Here is a 23,124-nt window from a genome sequence, read left to right as displayed (position 1 = left end):
CACAAAGTGCCAAGGGACCACTGAGATTTACAGGCTGCATTTCCAGGCTGTGATGTTCGTTCAGAAGATCTGATGTTGACAAACATTCAGGTATCTAATTAAAATTTTAAATCAGCTTCTCTCCTCTCTGTCCTCTCCTCATCAAGAGGTTTTTTTTTTTTTTTTATGAGCTTTCAGGATGTAACAGCCATGTACACTGTGAGTACCCATTCTGTACACCAGAAAAAGCTCCCAGCCCAGGACTGTCTTGGCCCATCAGTGCAGTGTACTGACAGAGGGTGAAGGACAGAGAAGCAAGTGAAAAATTCCAGTTGGGGGTAGCAGAAGTCCTTCCTCTTCTTTCCTTCCCCTGCTTACTATTTATTGTCCCTTGCTCCTTCGGGTCCCTTTCTTGTTCTTCCACAAACAAGGAAATTATGCTGCAAAGTTCCCCTCTGCTGCTGCTGGCAGTGACAGCACTAGTGCAAACTACCTGCAGGATGGCAGCAGTGTTTTGCATTTTAAGTGCTATGAGTAAGAGCCACCTTTTCAGCAGACGTAAATAACAGCCATGCCGAGAGCCTGCCTGGAACCCGGCTATTTACAGTAAAGATAACCCGTGTTGCAGAGGCAAGTACAGAAGCCTCCCTTGGGCGATGGGAATGGCTGCTGCTCACCAGCATACAATGTTTATTCTGCTTCACAGTATGCAATTCGGGGCCCACGGGGAATGGCTGGATATGAGCATATCCAACCTGTCTGTCCCAGATCAGCCTCCTTGCTGCTGCTGTGAGGTTTGCAGAACCCAGGCTGCAGCTGGCTGGCACGTAAAGCTGTGCCCCCTTCCAAAATGTGAGTGTGAACTTGCATCCAAACCATTCAGACTGCAGCCAGAAGGTACATAGCCTAAATCTGCATACCCTGATGGTTATATCAGTGAGATCATCTGTCCCAAATTAAAATAAACAAGGCAAAAGCGTAGACTAGATATAGCCCATGAGCAGAAGAATTGCTCTCAGGGCATGCCACCTCTACCCACCATTCAGAGAAGCGCTCGCAGTTGTGTGCAGCTGGGTAGCTGACACCTGGGCTCCTAAAGGCACTGTAAGTGAATACAAGAGCACCACAGCTTTCACCCTACTGCTTTTTGGCTGCAGCTCCACAGACACCTCAACCCAATTTGTGGCTTCTGCTTGCACACAGAGATTGTGCTGGGTAGGAACCTGTCAATTCTCTTTGCCTGTGAAGCACAGTGCACGGCTGTGACTCTATGCATTATGTCACACTAAATGTGTGGCATCAATGATTTCCATACCAACAGACAATGTCAAATGCTGGAGCAGGACTTCTTTGCCAGTCAGCCAGAAAATACAGACGGGTTATCAGAGGACAGAGAAATTAATGATTATACAAGTAAGACTGCACCTCTTCCTGGTGAGTGTTGTTGTACAGCCCTGAAACTTGCTGCAGCTCTTCGGGTTTCACTACAGTCACTCTCTGTTTACAGACACCAGAATGAAGCTCGAGTTTCCTCACCACTATCAGGCGAGCACCTATGACTCATCTAACTGTGGTTCTGCTAAATCTTTTTGTACTGCAACATGAAAGCTCTCCTTTACAATCACCTGTGCGGGGAACTGCGTTACGTATGTTGTCTGATGGGTTATCACGCATTAATACAACACAGTTAAGCACAGTACAAACAGAAAGCTCCTTCCAGTTTACTTCTCAATGTGCCAAACCTAAACATATGACATTCATCTCTGATTTGGGTGACAGGGATGTGAAGTAACCTCAACTACGCAGAAAAGCCAAAATGCCGTTCTGCTTAATTGCAATAAATTTTCCAGGAGTATTTATTCTTCACAACACCAAACTGTAGCACCTGTTTACATACTTTTCTGGATCAGAACTATATAACTTTGACTATTGAAATAATGATTTAGATCACAATGTAACATTATTTCTATTTTTAAATCTGTGAGATAATACAGATACTAAGAAAAAAATACCTGAACTTTTAATGTCAACTCATGCCCTCTTGGACCTTTCAAAACCGTAAATTCATAAGCTATCATTTGTTATGAAATCTGGCGACAATTTTTGAAAGATTGAATTCTTCTGCTTTGTTCTTTTACAACAAATAAAATGTATGAGATATCATACGGTTTTGTGGTTTATTTTTAATCCCTGAGACCTTAGTTTAGCAGGACTATATAAACAGCAGCATACTTTGCAATGTTGTTGGAAACTGCAGCAACACGAGCTACAGTCCTAGCATTTCAGGGGAGTTCTCCCCTGAACTTCCATGAAAGGAAAATGTATACGTGAGATCACCTGAATGTGGAATGGTGGGGATACAACATCTGTCAATGAGAATTCCCGTTCTGCCGTATAGGAACATAATTTTCTGGAACAAAACTAGTAACCTTTTTCTTTTTTTTTTTTTTCCCCCAGCGTAACTTTGCTAATTGAGCTTTTCTTACTCAAGTTACATGAAGAGTGGGCCTTTTTCTTTACCTTTTTACCCACTAGAGCCATGTCGATCAAGCACTTTTATGCGAAGCAATGCCGAGGGACAGAAGCTCAGCCAGCCCCCGTGCCCGCCGAAGCCTGGCCCCGCTGCAGAGCTCAGCAGAGACACGCAGCAGCCGGGCAGCTCCGTGCCTGGAAGAGCCGAACGCCCTCTGCCCTCCTGCTGCCCAGAGCTGCTGCCCCATCCAACACCAGCTAGCCTCAAGAGCTTCTGAAAGATGAAGCTGTCTGTCCTCCTGCCTTAAATAAATAAATAAAATAAAATTTTAAATACATGTCAGCAGGGTTGGGGTTGGTCTGATCCAGAACGATGGCATGGAACTGTCTCTGCTCGAGCTACGAGCTCCCCACTTCTTCTGTATAACCACCTCAGGCCAATGATTTTCCAGACGTCAGATAGATTTTTCAAGCCCAATATAAAGGCGTGACCTTATCAACAGGAAGCTAACAGGCACATGCTTACAAATCAAAACACGGAAGAAAACTGAAAATTATTAAAAATAATTAGAGACTTATTAGTGAAACTGTTCTTTTACAATGTTCCCTTGAATTTATTTCTGTTTGTGTGCCTCACATGCACAACCTTATAAACAATTCTATTTAAATTATTATGAGCGGAGAAATTGAATACTCCAACTTTCCTATTATGCTAATAAAGATTAATTATTACATGTAGACTTTGAAACGTTTGTAATCACAAGTCTTAGTAGAAATCATTGAAGCAATATGTAAACTCTAATAGCAACATAAAATGTCTAATAGCAACATGGTATATATCATAAGTAATTCAGAGCTCTGGTGACCAGGCGTATAAAAGTCATGACAAAGTAAGACAGCTCGTTGTCCAGCGGTTTTAGCTGAGGAGAAGTCCTATTACAACAATAAACACAAACTATTCAGAAGCAACTGGCATTGCAAAGACCTACTGTATGAATGGAAAGTGTGCGTACCTCGCCACCTGCTCTGACACTCAACAAATCCAACAAGTTTCAGCATCTCAGACAAACAGGTCTGCTACAGTCATGAAATGGTGGAACATAATCTTCATTAACACTCACCAAAATCTTGCATTCCTTACAATGAGAGGTTGCTTTTTTCCTAAACAAAGTATTTTCTCATGTTTTCAATTAAAAAAAAAAAAAAGTAGTACAAACTTTTCACCATTTGAAATCTCAGCAGATAAAATAGTCCTGTGCTGTTTTTTTTTCTTAAGAGAAAAAAAAATATTTTTCATTGCAGTCAGAAGTTTTCACAAAATATCTACCATTTTCCTTCTGTTCTGTTCTGCACTGTTGAAACTCTAGGCATGGCTTGAGGATTTGCTTAGGCTGAAAGGAACCGTTCTGCCTTGGCTGGGAAGCAGAGCAGTTCTGGGAAACATACCTGCAGCGCTGCTGGAACTGCACGGAGAGTAATAACACGCAGCTGTAAAAGGGCTCGCTATATATATGCCACCGCCGCGTAGATAAAGACTGCCTACACAAGAATGATCAGAGCTCCAGGTGGGTGCTCCCAGCAGGATAACATCAGTGGCCCTGAAATCACCGGCACGGGATGGTATCAGAGGCCCCAGGGCCATAAACTCAAATGGCCCATTACTGATACAGACATGGCATAAAGGCGTGCAGGCTGCCCTCGGGCAGTAACACAGGCGGAGGTGGATTTATATCACACTCTTAAGCTGCAACAAAAAACAGAGACTGCTTGGGTGACCCTGCTTCGGAGTTAGCATGCAGAAATGATCGATTCATTACCCTGTAATGCTACATACACATGTATTGTCATGGTAGTGGGATGTGTACCTATAATGCCTGTGTTTGGTCTAGTATCTTACCCTTGAGGCTGGGTTGTAATTTGGATACAACAATGTAGAGCAGGTCAGAGAGCTGGTCCAGGTGACAACCACCTCTGTCAAAACAAAGTAAATTATTAGATTGCAATATAGAGAGAAATTAGTTCGATTAGCATCTGGCTGGCTGCACAGCTCCTCAAGCAGCGGGGCTGACTTAGGCAAGTGGGCAGCCTGAAGGCAGGATGCAGAGTCCAGCAGAAGTCAGAAGTGAGAATTTAAATCAATCATGAAATCACATTCCTAGCTGCCATGCTTTTTGTTGTGTTGCAGCACGTTGAGTACGTTTGCATCCAGACCCTTGCCACCAGTATACTGTGGATCTTTATAGAGATTTAAGAACCTTGTAAAAGATAAGGAATGGGGATACAGACAAGTGTGAAGCCATCTAACATTTATGTATGGAGAACTGTACGAGCACGAGCACCCCAAAATGGACTGCTTCCCCCTTTTCTAACAGAACTTCAAAAATAGTGTAGTGCATTCAGGCCTTGGAAATACCACAAGCAGCTTCATCCAAGCAAAAACCTTGCAGGAAGCTTCAGAATGACTCTTCTGGTGAGCCTGAGATCAGCAATCATATCTGGAAAAGTCATCTCTCTGGGTATCACAATATCAGCTGCTGAAGTTTTGACGAGGGAGAGATGAAAACTAACAGGACTGCCTGAAGGACTGAGGAAAATGCAAATGTGGCATTAGAACATCTGTGGAGATAAAACATCTAAGGTAATAGTTCAAACAATTATCTGATCTAGGAAAGGGAAAGACTCTCTATATAACCAAAATAAATGACCCAGCAGGAAACCTATGCCCTTGTGTCATCTGTAAGAATGTGTCATCTTCTGGGGATGCTTCAGTAAATCTGTTGAAAATTTACTCTTGCTACTGATATGGAAATTTCCTCTAGTTATCTGGACTTTGCCTGGTCAGCCCCCCAGACCATAATGTATTTATTTTTCTAAGGCATCCAAAACAAGGGCACATCTGTACACAACTCAGCGTCACTGATGCAGAAAAAAGCAGATGAACTCAATGAAATCAGCAGAGATTTCTTGCATTCCTCTGTAGTGAATGTGGACAGGCAGCAGAGTAAACATCTGAAAGTTAAACAATGTCCCTGAGCATTTAAAATCCTTAAAGTGAGTTCTCTTCTTAAGACGAGAATAAAAACAAACAAATGTTTAGCAACTGTTCTCAGCAAGATATCTTCAACCCATCTATAAAAATCATGATTTAAAAACAGAAGAGATTAACAGACCCTAAACTATCAGGTTTCCCCCCCAGAAGGCATGTTCTCTAATTATGGAAAGCTTTTTCTTATTGCATGCACAGAGCTAAATCCTCAGCACCTTGTTTGCGTTGGGACAAACCTCATTTTGACTTGACACCTCTTCCCCCAAAACTTCTAGGTACAGCCTTCTTGTTTCCTTCTGTACCATCCGATCTACACACAGCAGATAAACACCTGCATGTGAGCATTTCCCCCTCCTCTGGTTTTTCGGTGTTCCTCAGCAGTCATGAAGGATGCTTAAAGTGGCACGTGAACACCCACTATTTTCAACAGGTCCTTATTCTGCACTGTAGAAATAAAAATACTAGACAGAAAACTTGACGAGGTTAAAAATACATTGTGCAAGCTATCTTTTCTTTGCTCATTAGCCGTTCCACAGACACGCGCATCTATAAACACACATTATTTAGTTATGCCTCCCCCGGACTTCCCGCACTTCACAGGCAGAGCAGTTTAGCTGTGGCACAGGGCAGTGTGCCGGGGAACACACACATCGTGCCTTCCTCATCGTCTGCCACAAGTCTGAGCAGCTGTCAAGTGGGCACTGCGTTAGATGAAGAGTAAATAGTAAAACGGGGCAGGGGGGAGAAAGTTAGCTGTTTCAGGAGGGGTGTAGCAGACTCAAAGAGAGCATTTACCCCAAGAAAAAGAATAAATGGACTTGTTCTGCATGGCATGGCTTGACTGTAGGGGTTTCTGAGCAACAGATTTTTGTAAATGTCAAGAAATTGGGACAAACCTGTTGAAGTCTGAAACCATTACCAATTTACAACAGCTAAGGATCCTTCCAAATCTCTTCTGCTACCACTAATGGGTTTTAGTTCAGCAAAGTGTGGACAGCCAATAAACCACAGAAGAAATCAGTCCTGTAACTGGAACAAATTCTTCTCATGGTCTGCAGAACCACTCAAATAAGATGCAGCACCAGAGTCTGTGGCTAATTACAGCCCTACTGGAGACATGCAATAAAATGTTGCTTTTTAGTAAACTTGAAAGTAATTTTCACCACAAATTCTGTGACATATGGATACCTTTGAATGTTGGATACAGAGCCCTCAGTCACACTTCCTTGTGCAGATCTAGATAGCTCAAGTAAATATAAACATAAATACATGTATTTGTATATATAAATACTCATTAAAAAGAGAATATGCAATAACTTGTAAGATCACAGCATCATTTCTTGAATCACAAGTATGAGACACTCTATGAGAACTTGATTTTTAACACTGAGCAGCTACAGTGTTTTGTTATGTCAGTGAGGAAAGCCAGCTTTATAGGTGGGCCTGCAAGCTGGCAGGATCACTGCCAGCAGGACAGTCAGTTACTAGGGTTGAACTGAAGGAGTGCAGAAAAGCTACCTGAAGGCCATCTACATGACAGCAGTTTGTTGCTCATCAGAAATTTCAAAAATATATCCTAGGTTTCTGCATGTATGTTACCTCTGTTTCAAGTCTAATGGCAGTAATTAAAGTGATTTTGATTGTCAAGGATTTGATCAGCATACTAGTGCTGCTGCTGCTTAGACATGCAGGGATTCCTATGCATGAGAGGCCACAATTTTGTTCAACCTTGTAGATCATGCTGTCAGCACCGATCAGCGTCGGTCCCTGGAGCAGCCGTGGCAGGATTTACCAGGTAGGTGAGGCACTGACTGCAATGGATGCTCAGGAGGCATTCTGTGTACTCTGAATTTCACATAGTTTTGCAAGGACACTGATGTACTTATGCAAGTACTTTGAAGAATATGCTGACCTTGTCAGATCATGTGGTACCTGAGAGAGATCATGAAAGCTCTGTTTTCCAGGTAATAAAAATGGGCACATACAAGTTGTTGACTTGATTTACGGTCAATGCCTCTTCCACGAGGTTTATTTCAAAGGCAAACTGGTATTTTACTGAATTAATCAGGGTTATAGTATATGAATCACTTATTAAAACTAAACTTTCCCTGAATAATTTACTCGGTCTTTTTACTTAATTACTAATCTCTCTTTCCTGAAGATCTGGAGGTGAGGCACTGACACACACACACACAAGGGGAAAAAAACATGGCATTAACTTTCAGACATAGCCACAGCACTAACACCACTACCCAGGGAGTTTGAAAGCCCTCCTGCTGCAACCCTTGATTAATATTCAACCTTGATCTTTCTGCGTCCTTTGATTTTGTGGCTTTCTTGAAAGACTTGACACATAGAGGGATCCTTCAAATACCAGTCTGAAGGGTATTTTAATTTATATATATGTATGTATAAAATTTCCTTCGATCAGTTGTGCTTAGCACAGCACAGACAGCTATACCCAAGTGGTATGTAGATGACACCGTTCCAGGAGCAGAATCCCTCTGCAGCTATCTCCGCAGCGGGCTCCATGCTCTGTGTCAGCGCAGGATGAATTTCACCCCTCAGATGGTTTCCAACTAATCTCATTTCTGTCAGCCTCTCTGAGAGATGGAAGGCAGTGGATGGATGCCTCAGACGGATGAATTTGAAATAAATTGTAAGGGAGATGGATGCCGTTAGCTGGGTCTCTTCTGCTGCTGAAGGCTGACGCCTCAGCTGTGTACGGGTGGAACATTCTTGTCAGCACAGATGGCTTGTTTTGACCGTGCTATGTCATTTAAATGTTAGAATAATAACAGAAATTGGGTTATTTTGTGGCAGCAGCCACTTTTCAAGGGAAGTTAAAAGCACGTGGGCACCGAGAAAGTTACAGCTAATACACAGCGTGGCAACACCACCCAGCAATCGGCTGTGTAGGGTGACACTGCAGGACGCACGAAAGCTTGCCTGAGACAACCCACCGCATCTGTAGTGCAATGGTACCGGGATTCAAACTCGCCCCGAGGTGAGAGAACTCAACGTAAACAATCTGCTTATATTTGTCAACACTGATATTGGAGACTGGAAGCCTAAAAAAACACAAAACCAGCCTGCCGTGCAGGCGTTTTAGCCCCAGCTTTGCCCATAGCAGAGCACCCTGAGGCAGTGCACGACTCCTTTCACTGGGGCCAGGCCTGCCCTGAGGCGCAGGGCCCGTGGGGCAGCTGCCGCTCGCCCTGCCCTGAGGAGCAGCGTGCAGGAATATCCTGCTCCCACACGTCCTCCACGTGGCCTGGTGAATCCTCAGGCTGGGCTCTGCCGTATGAAACCCGCCCCCGGCCTTATCTACAGAGCTGGTTCCTCCAGATGAATGCGGGGACAAGTGCAGCGTCAGCAGCTCTGGCTTTATGGCGGTGGTTGTGGCCTTCCTATTTGGGAGGGCAGCGCTGGCAGTGATGGGGGCAACGTGGCTTGGTGACCATTCTCCAGGTGCATCTCTACAAGAGTGGGATGGTGGCGAGGGCAGGGGAACAGGACCAGCTGCTGAAGTTTGCTCTGGAGGCCTAAAAATAAGAGAGGAGTCCCGAGCAAGGAGCTGACAGACAGGAGAGCAGGCAGCGTCTGGCGTCTGCCGTGCACAGGATTGGGGATACCTGAAACACTTGGACAAAACCTTCCTGCTCCACAGATAGCCTATTGAACAACCTGCTACCTCTGCCTCCATCCATACAACACAAGATTCAAAATAAAATGCACAGAAAAAGCAAGCAAACAAACAAAACACTAAAATCTGAAGTAACCTTTTAATCCCCAGGAGTATGCACGAGCACTTGACCATGCCTTAACATTTTTATGTAACTTGAAATGTCTGTGTAACCTGCCATGGGTCATCTACCTCACAAAAATCTTAAATCAGTTTAAAGCTGAAAACATCAATGAAACTGTGAACCATAAAACCACTTCTATTGATATTTGTTTCCTGTGTTGTTGCTGTAAATACGTTTTTCATTCAAGAAGTCTTACATTTAACCCATGTGTTGCACCATTATCTTGGATGCACGGAGAGGAGAAAGCAGGAGGACGTGGGCCAAGAGAGGAGACCAGGAAAGTTTGAGCAGTGGCTGTATGCCTGCATTCTTCAGAGGAACAAGCATTTTTTTGTGTTTCGTTTAAAATACCTCACCATCACCCTCATGTGAAGCTCTCCAAGGAAGACACAACTGCTGAGAGAAGCCAGACAGACATACTGGCACCATTTCACAGGAAACTTGAACTCTGTGACTTGCTGGAGGGTTGTTTGGTGTCCTGCATGAACCCAGCAGCATGTGCGTAGGCTCTGCCCATGTTGTAAAACTGAGAAGATGCCCTATTCTTAGAACATTACAGCTGGTCTGTAAACCATTGATCTATATTGTCTAGCATAATCATCATGGGTTGGGTGGCCCCCATGTTCCTCAGCAGTTAAATAACCTGTGTAACCAAGTCAAGTTTTAAATTCTCTCACAATCTTTTTAAAACACCGTATGAAAAAAGAAAACACATGCACAGATTTGAAGCATGCACATACACACAAAAAACCTCAACCCATGACTCCTTGCCCAGCACTTACACGAGAACAGCAAAGGAAGTGTTTCTAAGCCTCTCCCCTTTTTTATGACCATTATACAACAAGATAATTAAGTTCAGCTGAGGTCATCATCCTTTCACTGAGTTCCCAGTCCTGACAATAGAAACCTGTGTCTGATATGCGGTTCACAGAAAGATTTTAAACCTTGTTTCTACCAACCACTACTGTTATAAAACTCCTCTAATCTGCGTTGGCTGCTCATTTTTCTTGACCTTTGGAGGCTGTAACACTGTTCCTTGCAAGCTTGAATTCTGAGACTCCCAAGCAAGCAGACGTATGTTACTGTATAGTTCAAATAAGTTAGGATCAATAATTAAATGCAAGACAAGCTCTAACCACACCAGTTGCATGCTTAGTCTTAACTATATTTTCCCAGACATTATACTGCTGAGTTCTACCACCATAAAGGATTCCTTAAAGCTCTGGACTATTTGAAGTTGCAGAGCAAGAGGAATTGAAAAAGAGGGATAAAATACATAGAGGAGAAAAACACACCAACCTCCTATTTAGAAGGACAACAAGTCGAGTCAGGTAGGGTGAATTACAGAGAGCTAAATCACCGCTGTGCTTAAAACTGCCATCACAGACTTCCCCTTACCAGCATGTGGGCAGCAATATCATCAGATGTGGAATTCTGGTTCTCAGCTACCGGAAGGATTAATGCCAACAAACCTGCCCTGCAAAGTAGGTCACGGAGTCATCACCTCACCTGCTGCTCCCAGAGCCACACCAGGCATGCTCTCAGTGGCTTTGATTTCACGTTAGTTTGGCACTTGCAACTATTTCATTATTTTAAATAACTCTCCAAAATTCTACACAGAGTTTACTTCTCCATCGTGTTCATTTTAGTCTGTGAATTCAGGTGCACAACAAATGGCCCCCAGTTTTGAGCTGATTAGCAGAAGAGCCTTAATTAAAATGCCAGTTAAAATGATAGTGCAATTACAGGAATATAAGCATCAACAATTTTCACTGAGTAATGGGGATTTACAGCTAAAGATAATGATTACATTTCTGCAAAAAATATTCTTTATTTTGAACTACTGTCACCCAGCAAAGCATTTGGAATGCGTAAATTAGAGTCTCCCAGAAAACAATATTCTGGACAAATAGTTATTCTACTGGCATATACAGCTCTGAGTGGATATGTTGCTTCCCCATTTTGAGAAATTTAAGAAAAATACCTCCACAGACAGTGGGCCATAAATAGAGCTTAGATTTTTCTGTTTCATTAACATTGCCTCCTTTAATGCATTCTATTTGTGTCAAGATAGGATCTTATTTAATTTTCAGTAGGCATTTAAATAGCCCACCAAGTAATAATAATGATACAGAAGAAATACTGATGCAGACTGCAAATTAAGAACTCTGTATTGCTTCCTATCTGTGCAGTTGTTTGCAGTACTTCTGTACCCTTAGTTGGTCTTTAACCAACACTTATATATCCAATGCATCACCGTGCAATGACCAGCTGAGTTAGTGACTCCTGACACTTCAGATGCGTTGCTGTTCAAGCAGTGAGTTGCAAAAGGCATTGCACAACCGGCATGAAACCCAGAGCACACCAGCCCTTCGACTGCTGGCCCTGGCAGGGTGCCCCGCACCACTGCTCATGCTCCCAGCAGCCCTTCTCCCTCGGCTGCCCTCTCAAAGCTGCACAGGTGTTGCTATGCTCCCCAAATGCTGCCAGTACCCATCTGCACGACAAATTCATCTTGAAAGGGCATCCACAGGCTGGAACGTGGGCCCACCAACATCATCTTTTAATGCACTGAGAGAATGCTTTCATTTCATTTCATTGCAGCTTTTCATACTGCACACTGCAGTAATGCTAATGATAAAAGTGACACATCTCTCTCAGCACTGGCATTAAAAAATTGTGTCGGTGCCCCCAGGTTGAAAATAAATGAACAAATAAATATTGAAACAAATTTTCTAAAGCCATCCATGAATTTGCTTAAGCTCAGCAGTGCTGGGAGAATGGAGAACATGGTGCATTTTGGAATCGAACATTAGGGCCAGTCTCCAGTACCAGTAGTGCTACTTATTGAATTGGGATTGCAGAAAGCTAACTTGATGTTAACCTACTAATTAATAACTAACTAACTAAATAAATAAATAAATAAAAGGTATGATGTGGCTACAGCTACTGCGCTATTGCCACCTACAGGTATTCTCTTCCTTAATTATGAAAAATAATGCAGGGAAACTTGCTGTCCTTGCACTTTATCCTGATAAACTCCCTTGTTACCATGTAATTCACTGATGATGCATCATCAACTCTCCCGCTACAAGCTACAATTGAACATCTACTGTAAGATTCAGTAAATTGCTACTCACCCAAATGAGGAAAAATGTTCAAAAATTCAGTGGAAGAATGGCTAAAATTAAAACTGATGTTAGAGGGAAAAAAAAAAAAAGCCTCGCTCTATACTTGCAATGATCAGATACCATCTCTATTCAGGTAACTTCTGCAGGCAGGCAGGAGAAACGTGGAGAGGACACGGGCTGCAGCACCCCTCTTGCAGCAACGCATGGCAAGGGGCAGGGCAGGCCGGGGCTGCTGAAGTCCTAAAAGTGAAGCTAGCTGGTGGCTCTGCCAAATGAGGAATCGGTGGTTTGGTTATCTTCATGCCACAGCTCAGCACACAAAGTTGCACAGCAAGGATGTGGTTGCTGTTCTGCCTTTCTTTGCTGCCCAGTTTAAGAGGAGGAACAACAACCTGCCTCAGTCCATGAGAACATACACTTGCAGGTGGCGAGCAACCTCTGTCAACTTGGAACTTTCTCCTCTTCAGCTGGAAATCTTTTTCCTTTTTCTTTAAAAAAAAGAGTTTAATCATAGTTAAATATAGTGGTGACTATAGTACTCGTTGCTCAGACCAGTCATTGTCTATGAGTAAGTCAATCAGAAAGATCTCCTAACAAAGTACTTCAGCTTATTTGAATTCCTATTTCTGTTACCTGCACTGTCATTTCCAGATATGCCTGGTATTTGTAAATACCACTGGAAAAATAAAAGAAGTTGTGAGTGCTAGCTATTCTGAGAAAGGCTGAAGAAACCAGAATATCAGCAAAACAATATAGTCAGAGTAATAGAGTAAAATGCTTCTGGCACATACTGGTCTTATCATTAAGCACAGTACAGAATGTGTTGAGAGCACAGAGACACCAGGGCACGTGAGGATGGGCACAACAACAGGTACAGAACGGCTTGGAAAACTGAAGGATATAGCTGTCTTTTTTTAGAAAGCCACTTTAAAAAATGTTTTTCCCTCAACATAAGGATCTGCTTTTAACAGGGTTTCCCAGTTTGACACCAGGGGATGGGTGCCAGTACTGACCGACAGATGCGTGTTGCTGTTTGGAAAGCTGGACACTCAGCACAGCTACAGATTCCTCTTCCCTACAGCTGCCCCACACCATATCAATATTCTGTATATTCACAACATTACCAGCAGAGCTAAAACACTGTGACTAACACCTCAGCCATTGCTGAGGCTTGTAATTATTTCAGAGTCAGAGAGCCATGACATACCTCTTCTGAAAACAAAATTAGTTAACATATGCATGGATACAGCATACAAATGATGTTGATATCTCTCCATCTTTTGTGTTAATGAATCATTCTGATCCAAATGCAGATATTTTGGCATGCCTTTTGTCATGTTTGAGTGCATAAAAAGAATTATGAGCTGATGAATGAAACACAACCACCACTTAAATACAACATGCTGGATAATCTGAATTGGATGTGAAGCTCCATGCAACAAGGTACAAAATAGATACTACAGTGGACATCTGCAAAGCACTACCTGTTCAGCAGAGATGTAGGCTTACACTATACAAATTACAGAAATTCCCTGATACAAGCACATGTTTCCCAGTGCTCCATTCAGGTTAAATGGCCAAGTTTTAAATTCACCAGTATAAAGCCCCGTTTACTGGATTTCAAAGAAGTAGGGGAAAAATTCTTTCCTTTTCCTCATTTTCTCATTCCTTCATTCAATACCATTTTGTGCAAAACTGAGTTCTAGCTGTACCTCTTCTCTGTGTAGGGTCTTTCCACAGCAAAATAGAAAACAGGTTATTTTTAAATAATAGAATGAGGAAATAAAAACAGGAAAAAATGATACATGCAAGCATCATCCTTGAAACAATTACCTCTGCTTTTGTAATTGACTGGATTTCAACCTGATGAAACTTTTTTTTTTATTTTGTTGTTGCATATACTTATGAGATTCTGGTGTTTTATTAGAAGGGAAAGAACAATAAGTTTTATAACGAACTAGGAATGTATACTAGGAAAATTCTGATTTCACTCAAGTAAAATGAGGGTTTTGCCTCTGACTTAAACTGTGCTTTTACCCACATTCTCTAGTACTGTAGTGGGGATGTTTCTTATCATTTAGTCAGATAAAATCTTAACAACATGGCTTTTGTCAACATGAAAGGAAAGTAGAAGTGCTATTAAAATTTACATTAACCTGAAACAGTTTCACTTCCATGTTTGTTCAAAAATAAAAGACATTTAGCCTTTAAAATAAAACCCTTTTAATTTTAACTGTGAACCAGAAACAGTACATGTTCTTGGAGCATGCAGCTTTTTTGATCAAGAACTTTTTTTTGGAGATTGTATTACAGCTGTGTGAATTATTACAAGGAATTACAGTCTTTTACAGACAACACTGGACAATTCTAAGTGATTTAGGAGCTTCAGTCCTACCATCGAAATATCTCAGGAATTCAAGGACAGGATTCATAAAGATTCTCAAGTACAAAGCCCTCTGGAAGGATCTGTTTAATTCATTGGGCATTAAGGCTCTGGGTCATTAGCAGATAGAGCTCAGCTTAGGGAAGCTTAGAAGAATTTTCTGCCCTAACCATCTGCCCATTTTAGATGCCTCCCTCCCTCCTGGCAAAACTAGCTCAGCGTCTGGTGAGGGAGATGCCCTATGGGTCTGGTGTATTCATGCAGACTGATGACAGTCTGGGTCTTTCCCAGTGCATCCACTACGATTTAAGCAGATCAATGACTGCTGTATGATTAGGCGAGCAATCCTCACAGCAGGGGCAGGAAACCTTTGAAACAGGGCAGAGAGAAATGTTCGGGGCCAGGGGTGGTACCGCAGCCTTAGCATAAGCTGCCCCTTTGGAGGGCAAAGGCCTCAGGGGCGCTCAGACGGGAGCCAGAGTTAACTGCAGTTAACAGGGACCTACTCTCCCTAGTATCTAAGTAATCGTTAAAGATGAGAATTAATAACAGCTGTAGAAAAGTTCTTTATCTCGTTGGACCATGCAGACTGTACAGGCCTGTACTTCTACTTCACAGATGTTTGTTTTACAGCAGGCCATTTTTCTCTCTGCTTCCTAAGCTGCTGGCAGATTCCTTGACATTTTGGAGGAGAGATCAATCTGGATTTAATAAAGTGATCAAGAGGAAAGAGGTTAGAATTCTTTATCTAAAAAGTCTGCCAAATCAACGGCATTGTGCAGACTGACATCGTGACGGGCAGTAGCTTATTGATTCAGCAGCCATTTGCTAATCGGGGTGACACAGAGCAGCTCCTGTCTGGCATGCCACAGAATTACACCGTGTGCGCGTGGCCAAATGGTACTGCAGATCCAGCAGTGTCCTTTCCTGATTCCTCCCAGTTAGAAGCTCAAGGTTGGAAAACTTTAAAGTGATGTTTAACTAAGGGGTGAAAGGACTTATACAGATTTATTTTCAACTGTGGACACAGAAAATCTTGTTTTACATGTACAGCTGGCAGGACTACCAACAACACAAAGATATTTAGGTTTGGGAGTTATTAGGTTTCCATTCAGAACTACTAAATTTGACTAGCGTCAGATCTAAATGTACAGATTTTTGACTTCTTGTTTTCCAGTTACTGTGAATCACAGAATCATAGCGTCGCAGAACATTCTGAGTTGGAACGGACCCACAAGGACCATCGAGTCCAACTCCTGGCTCCACACAGGACCACCCAAGAATCAGACCATGTGTCTGAGAGCGTTGCCCAAATGCTTCTTGAACTCTGTCAGCCTCGGTGCCATAAGCAGTGCCCTGGGGAGCCTGTTCCAGCACCCAACCACCTTCCCAGTGAAGAGCCTTTCCCTAACCCCCAGCCTGACCCACCCCTGTCCCAGCTCCATGCCGTGAGGGCGCTGCAGGCCGCCATGAGGCCTCTCCTCAGCCTCCCGTTCTCCAGGCTGAACAAACCGAAGTTTTGAAGTGAAGCTGTCCTTCCTTTGTCTCGCTCACTCTCTGACACACGTGTACCATTCCCATTTCCCCACTAGGACAAACTTCATACTGCTGAGTAATTATACATTTTTCCTCTCCCCACAGGTAATTTACCTTGGAGAAATTAAAACAACCCCTGGGTACTGTAAAAACCCCTGGGTCCTGTGGCAGAAACTTCAGCCAGCAGGCACTCAGGCTGAATGGAAGAAAACCAGCAGCAGGATGACAGAGATGAAGACAAGCTGCCTCTGCCTGTCTTCAGCAGACCCAGGCCGAGGGCTGCGCTGCTCCTGCAGCTGGCCGGAGGGTGCTGGTAACCCAGGGCTCCATGCGAAGCCCAGTAAGCACAAATGGAAAACCCGATTTCAAAGCGCTCTGGGTCAGGCTTTCTGGTTTAGAAGGCAAACTCAGACACAGCACCTGGATGGGTATGAGTGAGATTACACCACACACCCAGAGCAAGAACCAGGCTGGTAGAGACACAATTCCAGCACAGCATAACCAGTGCTGAAACAACTCCCAGGTACATGTAAGGAGGAGAAAATGGGAAACTGATGAAAACTGTTTCTAAGATTATGTGTTCCCTCTGTTACCCCTTGAAAATGAACTTGTGCTGAACAAGTAATTGGGTTCACCAGACTGCAGGATCAGCAATCACACGTTGCTCTAAGTAACTGAATACTTACAGGGAACAAAATTTAAGATAAAACACGAGTGTTCTATAGTTTCCAAAGCCTAATGACACTCACAGTGAAGTATACTGAGAATTTTTAAATTTAGGAACTGAAAAGGATTTTGTGGAAATGCCTTCTAAAATTGTGTGTTTGAATCACAGAGCTATAGAAGTATAGAATCAATTAGGTTGGAAAAGACCTCTAAGATCATCTGGTCCAACCTTTAACCTAGCACTGCCAATTCCACCATTAAACTACATGTCTGAGCTCTACATATACAATTTTTAAAGACTACCAGGAATGGTGACTCAACTGCTTCCCTGGGCAGCCAGTTCCAATACTTCATGATGTTTTCAGTGAAGAAAGTTTTCCTAATATTCAATCCAAATCTCTCTTGCTGCAACTTAAGGCCATTTCCTCTTGTCTTATCACTTAATGCTTGGGAGAAGAGATGATTACCACCTTGCCATAGCCTCCTTAAGGTAATTATAGAGAGCAATAAGGTCTGCCCTGAGCCTCCTCTTCTCCAGACTAAACAACCCCGGCTCCCTCAGTTACTCCTCAAGACTTGTTCTCTAGACACTTCACCACCTTCATAGCCCTGCTGTGGACACATTCCAAGGCCTCCATGTCCTTCTTGTAGTGAGGGGCCCAAAACCAAACACAGTACTCAAGGTGCAGCCTCACCAGAGTCAAGTACAGAGAGACAATCACTTCCTTAGCCCTGCTTGCCACACTATTTCTGATACAAGCCAGGATGCTCTTGGCCTTCTTGGCCACCTGAGCACACTGCTGGCTCATATTCAGCTGGCCATCAAACAGTACCCCCAGGTCCCTTTCTGCCAGGCAGCTTTCCAGCCATTCTTCCATCAGCCTGTGGCACTGCACGTGCTTGTTGTGCCCCAGGTGCAGGACCTGGCACTTGGCCTTGCTGAACCTCATACAGTCAGCCTTGACCCATCGGTCTGCCCTATCCAGATCCCTCTGCAGAGCCCTCCTGCCCTCATGCAGATCAGCACTCGTGCCTATCTTGGCATCATCTGCAAACCTACTGAGGGTGCACTCAATCACCTGCCTTCTGGAAGTCCCATTCTGCTAACCCCCCTCCTTACTTCCCCAAGAATCAAAAACTCTGTTAATTCATGATTTCTATGCCCAAGACAGCCTCCAGCCTTCATTCACATCATCCACAAGTCTTTCTCTGTCAACAAGCAAAAGGTCCAGCAGGGTACCATCCCGACTTGGCTCACTCACCAGCTGTGTCAGGAAGTTACCTTCCACACAATCCAGAAATCTCCTAGACTTTCCTCTCTACTGTGTTGTATTTTTAGCAGATATCTGGTATGTTGAAGTCCAAACACTCCCTAACATATAGGGCTACCATCCCACCTCTCCTTCCTAACCTATCCCTTCTGAAGAATTTGTAGCCATCCACTGCAGCACTCCAGTTGTGGAAGGTAGCAGCAAGATGCATTAGGACATAGTAAGGCATGAAATTGCCTCATAAAGACAATCACTTTTGAAAAACATAGTAATAAGCATCACAGCGAAATTACAGATAATGATTGGTATTCTTGTGCTACTTCACACAGCCTGCTCTGACACTTGTGCTGAGAAAATGAGTAATGAACTTGATTCCAGCTACTGAAACAAAGAAAAAAGAAAATATTGTGTTATCCTAGTTTGTTTTTCTCTGGTACATGCAGAGATGAAGCATGTGCCATTTTTGGATACACCTGAACTGACCAAGCTGGTGCCTCCTTTGGAGAAGGGCTCTCTGCAGCCTGCAGATTTGCGATCCTCCTGACTGATCATTGCGTCTTGTTTCTACCAGTCCCAAAAGCACCCTGCTGAGTTTGGCACATAGTGATTTTTTTAACTTGCAACCCTACTTTCTGAATAGGACACTCACCCCTCAACTGCTTGAAATGGGACAATCATCCCATTAAATAAAATGGGGATTTAATGCACACCAGTGTGCAAAGATGCTCTGGAAGAGGTCCGGGAACACCTGAGCTACTTCCTCAACTGAGTCAGATGAGGCTGAACTCAAGTTGCTGTAGAGCTCGTAAGTGGATCAGATGGGAGCAAATGGCAAGTTACACACAGTTATGGCTGGAAAAAATATTCTCTATGTACAGGTTAGAATAAAAGCTTGATTTGGTTTAATTTGGGACAGTGGAGTTTTAATGGCAGGAAGTACAGTTAAATAATGTTAATTAGCCATTAACAAGCACTCTAAACATGCAAAGAGCTCTTCAGTAGTTAGATACAGGGAGTCATTCTACACAATATCCTTGTGTCATATGCATTAGTCCCATTTTTGGTGGTGGAGATTGAGGTCTTCAGATGAGATACCCCAAATTACAGTCAATTATCTTATTGGCAGATGGCTTACCATTAAGTATGGGATGATCCGATGAAAAAAATCAGGTGCAATTCTTTGAGTCCATGACCTGGGCTCATCTTGTAAAAAAAAAAAATCCCACCCATGGGTTAGGAAAGACACAAATAAAGAAAATAAATAAAGAAAAAAATAAATATACATATATATATACATTTTAACTGAGACTCAGAAGGCTGGAAGCGTATTAGAAGCCAGCAAAGCGTCCTTTTGCAAACAGTGCACCTGTAAGACTCCTCACCATATGTCAAAGCTCCCACATAAACAAAGGGGTTTCCTTTAGCTGAACTGCCACAGAAGATGCAAATATAGATGTAAAGCTGTGGGGAGCTGCAAGGTTATCTCAACCAGCCCTATGTGATCCACTCTTCAGAAGTCAAATAGCTGCTGCAGGGTGGCCGACAGCAGCTAAGCTTGCCTTCAGACTCTCTAGATAGTTTCCCCTGGGATGTCAAATGCACAGGCCCACTCGCCATCTCCAGCTACTTTTGTGCTATGCCTGTGGGCCCCCAGCACAAGAAGCAGACTTGCCACCCGAGCTGTCCAGTCTCGTCTATGAAAGAATGCTCTGAGCCATATCTAGCACTCATCTGGCTTGGATCACCATGGGAAACACAGAGATAAATTATTCTAGTTTTAAGTGTAATCTAAATTGCTAAATTGTCCGTTCTCACCAGCTTGCCAATTGCCAGGATTCTTTGAGTTAGGTATGGGGACAGGAGGGAACACAGTCCTTCACCTGCACACAGTTAACAAAGCTTCTTCCCCAATCCTTCATTTGACGAAGATCATAGAGGAGCACCTGCTATTCTACCAAAATAATCAGCTTCCAGAAAGGTTGTTTGCACTTTACATAAGCAAATCAAATACAAAAGGAAAAATGACTAATCACTGTTCCATTAAAAAAGAAAAAAAAAAACGAAAAAAAAAAAACAGCTACACAAATGTCATCAGTTATACTTGATTTTAAGTAAAACTTAGAAAATAAAATTTTTGCCAACTAAAGCTCAGAAAAGTCAAAGACCTGTCTCATAACCAGTGCACCTCGGAATGCAGAATGCTAATGCATTCAAGACAGTTTGGCATATATAAAGCAATCCAATAATAAATAAATAAATAAATAAAATGGGGGGTTCTTCAATACTTCAAAATACCCAGAAAAGTCAGGTCCTGTTCTTACCAGCCTTGGCAGCCAGTGACTACTGAGTTCCACTGAGTTTTGAGAACAAAGATAAGTTTGCCAGCCACTTTCAAAAAAATCCATGTCAGATATAACATCAAAAATAAAGTTACCTGTAGCAGGTTTGGTTCCTGATTTTATCTAAAGGTATCTCATTTTTTGAGAAGAAGCTGGCTTCCTTCAGCCCAACAGACCTCCCAATGTTTTGCCCAATTCTCCCATTTTTGCTCAGTATTTTCACTAGTCTTCTGAGATCAGATTGTCTTCTCCAGGATTCATACGGGGTCAGTGAGAAATATATATAATTTACCACTTAGATATTCCTCTAGGCATATACCAAATATGATACCTACTGCAAATCTCAGCACAGGTCCAGATCTTCTCAGTTCCTTCATTACATTAAAGTTGTCATTGACTTAGCCTTCTAAGTCTTGAAAAAAAAAAAAAAGGCAATTTCTTGCATGTCTGATCAGACACATCTGGTGGAACTGAAGCAGGAGAGCTCAATGAGCTGTCTCTTCCTCTCACGTCCTCTTTGCATGCTGAGTGTGGTTCGTGCCTCCTGCCCTGGGCATCCTTCCATCCAGCCTACCACTTCCATAAGAGCCACGCAGAGCCTGGCTGTGAGCACGCAGACTGCCCGCGGAGAGCCATAGGAGCAGCACATACACAGTGTACAAGCAAGAGGGCTGATACGAAGCGAAAGTGTCATCGGGGGTGGGGAAAACGACCGTTCTGTACGGTCAACACATCTTGCTCTAAATATTCGTGTCTCAACTTCCCCCAGTTCCAGAAGAGAGGCTGTGGACTCCACAGGGCTGGCTGGATCAAAGAGCACGTGTACATCATAACCAAAAGACTACGCTACAGGACATTTGGTTGCTTTTTTCTTCGTATGGTTGGCTTTTTAAATATGTATCACCATCTTTTAGACTGGTTGATTAAAAAGAGTATATCTGAGTCCTGCGTGCAAAGCTGACACCTTTCACTTGCTCACATCCAGAAAAAGGATGTGAGACTAATACAAATACTGAAAGGAAATGGTTTGATCACAGACGTGTTATTTTGGCCACTGCCTTCAGATTTCCCACAGGGTGGGAACACACCACGCAGCGTAAGACTACAGAGCAGAGTTTCAGCAATGAGTCAGGCTAAGTAACTCGACAAGGTAATGCTGTCTGGATCCTCTAGGACTAGATCTAGACTGCAGTTTATCAACAAAGGCTGTAACAGAGTTCTTGCACATAATTACACCGCTGCGTTTCTAATATCTCCCATTCCTCATCCTTAGTATAATGACTTCTCAGCAGAACGCAGGCAGCTCCCAAAACGTGCGTCACAAAACGATGCAAAAATCTTCCTTAGGATAAAATAACCAGCTTTTTGGATCAGAGGAATACATTAACATCTTATTTAAATCATGATGGGAGAAAACAATTTAAACTCTGATGCCAACAGGTAGAAATTTAGAGAGAGAATCACTTTTTACTTTATTTCTGTAAAATACAAGAGTAATTTCTGTCTTGACATTTTCTCTAATCATTCTCCTATTTGGCCACCGCATAAGGATTACCCAGGGTTAACAGAACCCTTCTGTTTTGAGTTCCTTACTGGAGGCAGCTACAAAGTCTTAGGGGATCAGCATGGACAACTTCAAATCCTTATAGCTAATTTTAGGATTTATTCTTGTGCCCTTGTAGCACAGGCTGCAGTCACTTTGACAAACAGCTGGAAAGCAGAATGCAGTAAGGAGCTCTGTCTTGTAAACACTGTTTTTCTTCCATTGCACAGTTGTCTAAGAAGACCAAGTAAATCCCTGCACTCACTACCAAAGAGTAAATTCAAGTATTACTTCCTTTTCTTCAAGGGTAGATTAACACTGCACTGTTGTCACAGACACAGATTCAGACATAGGTTTGACCATGACCTTCCCTACACCAAGAGTAGGATTTCTCATGGCACGTAACTCAAAAGAAGCAGCTAAAGAGTGTTTCTCTCTACAGTACTGCTGCACATGGGCCAAGTAATCAATTTTTGACAGGGACTGAGTACAGCTGAGGAAGAGGTAGTTTCCTCAGCAGCTCATCCATGTACAGCTAACAATTCGGAGGACGAGGGCAAGCAGTGGCTAGGATCCTGCACAACCCTTCAAAGGAGACCACGCTCCTGCTCTGTGGTTCCTTGTTGTCATTTACTCATCAGCCGCTCCTGGCTTGTGTCCTGCCACAATAACAAGCCTCAGCCTCATGGGGAAAAGAAAACACGGGCTTCAGAAAAGCAATATACTGTAACTTTGGTCTCTTCCTGTCCCAGAGGGTTCTTGGGTCAGCAGGCACTGACCCCTTGATGTCCCTGGGAGAGGTGTGCACATCCTCAGCAGGCTCATAAGCAGATCCTGATGAGGGCTCTATTGTCCTGTGGCAGCCCTGTCTACATCCATGATTTTAGCCAAATTTCCTGACATCTAGAGTTTCCCAAAGCTCCCAATCCCAGAATGATAAAACTCAGTG

At 43.0% G+C, this 23,124-nt stretch overlaps 1 protein-coding gene across 2 annotated transcripts in view; it reads right to left on the bottom strand.

The window, feature by feature from the left end:
* TMCC3 (transmembrane and coiled-coil domain family 3) overlaps window positions 1-23,124 on the bottom strand; it is a 130,471-nt gene that overhangs the window by 47,586 nt on the left and 59,761 nt on the right. The window contains exon 2 of one of the 2 annotated variants that reach the window (XM_032194369.1): window positions 4,349-4,422. The exons of the other annotated variant lie outside the window; for it this stretch is intronic. The gene's annotated coding sequence lies outside the window, so the exon portion shown is untranslated. The remainder of the gene's footprint in view (window positions 1-4,348; window positions 4,423-23,124) is intronic. 2 annotated transcript variants of the gene reach the window in all.

This window comes from Aythya fuligula, chromosome 1 (assembly GCF_009819795.1).
Source record: "Aythya fuligula isolate bAytFul2 chromosome 1, bAytFul2.pri, whole genome shotgun sequence".
Lineage (NCBI taxonomy): Eukaryota > Metazoa > Chordata > Aves > Anseriformes > Anatidae > Aythya > Aythya fuligula.
This window is presented reverse-complemented; position numbering and strand designations above follow the sequence as displayed.